Genomic DNA, 5,224 nt, shown 5'->3' with positions numbered 1-5,224 from the left:
TCCATGACGTGCTGATGTTGGCGCGCAAGATCGGGGAGCATGGTGGCCTGGGGAATTAGCAGCAAGTTGATACGATCATTTGGACGGAGAACGGCAAAGGAGTCTACTCCACGAGCTCTGCTTACAATGCGCAGTTCGAAAACCTACCCAACAATGGAATGAAATCATCCATTTGGAAAGTCTGGGCTCCTGGCAAGATTAAAATCTTCTCCTGGCTGATTCATTGGGACAGAGTGTGGTGCAACGATAGACTGCAACGTCGTGGATGGCCAAACCCATACTTCTGTCAACTCTGCCTCAAAAACCTGGAGTCCTCCACTCACCTCTTCTAGAACTGCACATTCTCACGAGCAATTTGGGCAAAGGTGGTTGAATGGAAAGTGTGTACATCACTCGCTCCCCGTCTGCACGATCATCGTTGCATGCCTTCGACAGTCAAGACCATTGTTGCAGCAACGCGCAGAGAACAGGAAGGGAGTGAAGACTATGATCATGGCTACCACCTGGGCGATTTGGATGGAAAGGAACAACTGTTCTTTCAGAAAAAAGACCGTGACCTGGAAGGACGTCATTGATGTCATTCGACGCATGCTGGAGCAATGGCGGCTGGCCGGAGCAAGAGCTATCGAGCCCCCATTTGGGGATTTGGGTGTGAGATAAAAACATAGAGATAGAAGGGGCCGAGGGTGATCCCCATGTTTTATTTTCTGATGTTCCTCTTTTTTTCATCTTGATCACTTGATCAAACTTTGTTTCTCATATGCTCCCTTCTAAATCAGTCGAAGCCAGCCAAGCTGGATCTTTCAAAAAAAGTGTATTGCGGCCAAAGGATAATTATTGGGTTTACAATTCTAATTAACTTCTGGCACTACGCATGCATAATACTAGTAGAAAAACTTATTAAAGCCGTGAATTAAAGTAGCACTAAAGTTATCTTCCTCCCGAGAGGGTGAAAATTGTGCCAAAACTCGACACCAGATCCAGATATGAGATGGCGGATTTGTCGAACCCCTTGTTTTGCATCAAGGTGAGCACATTTGTTGGTGTGAGCTCAGGGAGGGGCGTAACATCAGTCAGATAGCACATGACTTGTCCAATGCCAGGCCTTGCGCTAGCGAGAGGGTGTGAGCATATGAGAGCATCTCCAGCTGTTCGGCCCCCTAGGGCACTGAAAAAGAGCCGCCTGGGGGCGAGCCGGCGCTCGATTGGCATATGGGGGCGACTTTGTTCCCAGTCGTCGGCCCACAGGTCGCCCCGGGTGCGGCGATAGTCCATACAAATATATGCAAAATTGGCGATTTTGACACGAACTCGGCGAAATTTCATTGAAATTTGTACAGAAAACATGAAAACTTTGCCTAAACTACGACAAACTACGCCTAGCCGCCGCCGTCGCCGTCGTCTACATGCCGAGAAGCCTGTAGAAGCGGGTGTAGTCGCCGCCGTCGCCGTCGTTGTCGCGTGCCTCGCCTGTGCCGCCGCCGTCCCTGCTGCAGGCCTGTCCAGGGTCGCCGACATGCGGTGGGGCACTGGACCGCCCAGCCTCGCCCTCCTCGTCGCTGTCGAGGATGATGACGCGGCCCTCCTTGCGCCCGCGGCGCCGGCCTGGAGCTTCGCGTATGCCCGACGCTGGCGACACACCTGCTCTCGGACATAGTCCTCCTTCGCCCACTTGAGGGTGGACTCGTCGTCGGGGGCTACCATCTCGACGTGCTCCGGCTTCACCGGGAGCAGCCCTGGTTCGGGCTTCGGCCGGACCAGGCGGAGGGAGCCGCACGGGGAGGGCCAGTCACCCTGGTTGATGATGAGGGTGTCGCTGCAGGTGCGGAGCCCGAGCGGCGTCTCCTCCGGCTCGGGCTTGACGGGGCGGAGCGCCGGCGAGCCGGAGCCCGACGACGCGGACGACCCCGGCTCCATCCGCCGCGGCATCCAGGAGCTACCCCGACGGTGAGAGAAGGACGGCCGCAGCGGGTACTCGAGGTGCGGCATGTTGCCGGTCTCGATGTGGTCGAGGACGACCTCGAGGGAGCGGCCTGGCACGCCCCACCACTCGCGCCGCCCGTCGGCATTGAGGCGGCCGCGGGGGATGATGCCGTTGGTGGAGGCGATCTGCTCCTTGCGGCGGTGTTGGAAGTACATGGTCCACAGGGTGTGGCTGTCGGCGGCGTAGCGTGGGTCATTCCGCCGCTCCTCCGTCAGGGATGACCGGATGCGGGCGATCTCAGCCTGCCGCGCCGCCCCTTCGGGCACCGGGCCGCCGCCGGAGCTCAGCCTTCATGGCCCTGACACTAGCATGTCCGAGGGTGCCGGGTACTCGGCCTCATAGAGCAGGCGCGCCTCCGGCTCCTGGAGGTGGCGGAGGCCGAAGCCGTTCGCCGCCGCGCCGTCGCCTGGGAACCTCTCGGCCATCTTTTCATCGGCGGGAAGAGGGGAGAGTCTTGCTTTCTGCGTCGGAGAGGGGGGGGATGAGAGCTGCGGCGTCCACCGGCGGGGAGGTCGCCTTTTAGAGCCGCAGCTGGGCTCATGGGCGGTGGCGACGGGCTACATGCTGGTCGATGCGTGGCGGGAGAGGGTGGGACGTGCGTCGCGGCGCCTTCACTGCGCCGCCCGTGAGGCATCAATGGAGGCTGGTCGGCGCGGCAGCACGACAGCCTTCGCATTGATTCCTGCGGGAACCAAGGCGATGATGACGATGAAGCGGCATCTCGCTGACTCGGTGGTACCATCCTCTTTCGCACAAAAAACGCTCGCCCCGGTACCCCCGGGCACCCCTGGTTCGGCCTGGGTTCACCGACGCCAGTTTTGGCCCGGGATGCGACTGGGTCGATTTTTGAGCGCCGATGCTAAAAAATCACCTAGGGAGGGCCTGTTGGTGGCGCGGCTAGAGATGCTCTGAGCCCTAGTGTGAGCACCAGCCTTGTATGGTCGATGTTGAACTCGCCCTGGAGCCTCGCATCCACCGTCTTCATGAGCGTACCATCACGCCAATGCTCCAGCACCCACTCGACGAGCGCTATCTGTCCACCCTACGCATTCTCCTTGATGGGTTTCTGTCCGCATGCAACCTCAAGAAGGAATATGCCAAAGACGAGCATGTCGATCAGAGGGGACGCCCTGCCCGTGCGTATCAACTCCGGAGCCAAGTAACCCATGGTGTCGACCACGTGTGTGGTTTGCGAGTCCGCCCCATGGTCGTACATCCTTGCTAGCCCAAAGTCACCAAGCTAGGCGTTCATGTCTTTGTCAAGGAGCACGTTGTTGGCCTTGATGTCTCTGTGGATGACAACTTTCTCCCACCTCTCATGCAAATAAAGCAAGCCGGACGCGACATCCTTGATGATCTGAAACCTCAAAGCCCAATTCAGAGTAGGCTAGTCCTCTCTACTGCTATATAGATGTTTATCCAGGCTTCCGTTGGGCATGTAGGCGTACACCAAAAGAAGTTCACCTTTTCGACGGCAGTAACCGAGCAACTCAACAAGATTACGATGTCGGATGCGGCTGATGCTTGCAATCTCAGCTATGAACTCCCTCATCCCCTGTCTTGACTCGTGAGACACCCTCTTCACCACAACCTCTAGTTTAGATGTCTCAAGCACGCCTCTGTATACCCTTCCAAACCCCCCTACGCCAAGTAGATGCTTGTCCTTGAATCCGTTGGTTGCATGGAACAAATCCTTGTGCAAGAAGCGGTGTGGTCCGAACTCAACCTCCCAATATTCCCGCAATTTAGCGTACCTTGATCTCCTCCACATGACCAGGTCAAGGATACCACCCAAGCCAATAACAAATGTGGCTGTGACTATTGGTAGAACGATGTCCAAGACCTTGGACCGAGGCTTCGGGCCAACCCGAGGCAACTTGGACAGCTTGGCGATGTCGATGGCCGGAGCTTGTCTGCTCATGCCCAAGCTCCAACCGAGAACGAAATGCCGTGAATTGACACGACCGGTTGCCGCCGAGAACCCAAGATACACCAGCTCAGTGAGCACCATGGAGTGGTCGTAGCTGGCCGAGAGGAGTGGCCTAGCAGGTTTGGCCATGTCGAAGGGAGCCAGTGTCACGTTCATTTCCTTCCTCTCCCCGTGGTAATCAATCCACACTTGCATGGCCTCACGGCTGATGAGCTTCATGCTTCGGAAGTTGCCGCTCTCGTCATCGTAGTAGCCGACGTTGTATGACCGCAGGGACTGCAGGCCGTTGATGTCAATGCCGACGTGGTTGGCGTTGATGTCCTTGAACTCCACTCTCTGGATGGTGTTCAGATCCACGACAAAGATGTTGTTGCTGGCGTTGCCATCATTGTGGATGTTGGTGAGGCCCAGGTACTTGGCAGGAAGAGCATTGGAGAAGTTCCTCCGCGGGGCGATGACGAAGGCCATGCCATGGGTGCTGAAGTTAGGGTAGATGGAGATGATGCCGAACACGAAGGCGACGGAGAAGGACCGCACCTTGCCATCACCGACACCGATGGTCGTGGAGTCACGAAGGCAGAGGGGGGCCGGGTGGAATGCGTGGCCTTTCTGGTACGCCGTGCCGTTTGTCAGCTCTAGGAGCCCGTCCGGTGTGATGGTGGCGGTGTCATCGATGGCGAGGTTGGAGCCACTGAATCCAGAGTAGATGAATTAGTCGTTGGCGGTGGTGATCAAGGCTGCGAGGTTTAGGCCCAAGGAGATCGTCAGGAGAAGGCGTACAAGGGAGGGCATTGTTTCTTGTTGCTAGGAGCCTTAGTTTGACAGTGCAACGTCTCGGCTGCTAGAACCAGGAAATGTTTTGGAGTTGTACTTTCATCGGCTGCGTAGCATGTTGGTGTGAACTGTGAAGAAGAAATATCCTATGTATTCCATGATGTGCAGGGAGGCACGAAGAGAAGACCCCTGCGTCGCTCGTACTGACGGCTCGGGGGAACCTAGTACCGCCGGCCCTCCCGTCCAGCACCTCTCCCTCGCCGCCGCTAATGGTCTCTATCGGGCAAAGCCCAGACAGTGCTGACAACGGCGGGGCTTTCCATGGGCACGACTCCTCTCCCTCCCTGACGGCAGCGCTGCTCCGATCTGGCGGCGGCGTGGCTCCGATCTGACAGTGGAGGTGCTGCTCAGTGTCGGGTGTGGTGAGGTGCTCCTCCCGGTGGTGTGCCCCGGCTTGCAGTGATGGCTTGGGTTGTCGATCCCTCTGATCTGATCTGGGTGGGTTGGTCGAACTCGGCCCAAAGTTGCGGTCGGCC

At 57.5% G+C, this 5,224-nt stretch overlaps 1 pseudogene; it reads right to left on the bottom strand.

Annotated features, from left to right (window-relative positions):
• Window positions 1-930: 930 nt before the first annotated feature.
• LOC125517661 lies at window positions 931-4,706 on the bottom strand (annotated as a pseudogene).
• Between the last annotated feature and the right edge of the window lie 518 nt (window positions 4,707-5,224).

Source organism: Triticum urartu, chromosome 6 (assembly GCF_003073215.2).
Source record: "Triticum urartu cultivar G1812 chromosome 6, Tu2.1, whole genome shotgun sequence".
Taxonomy (NCBI): Eukaryota; Viridiplantae; Streptophyta; class Magnoliopsida; order Poales; family Poaceae; genus Triticum; species Triticum urartu.
The sequence above is the reverse complement of the archived record's forward strand: the minus strand, read 5'-3'. Positions and strand labels throughout refer to the sequence as shown.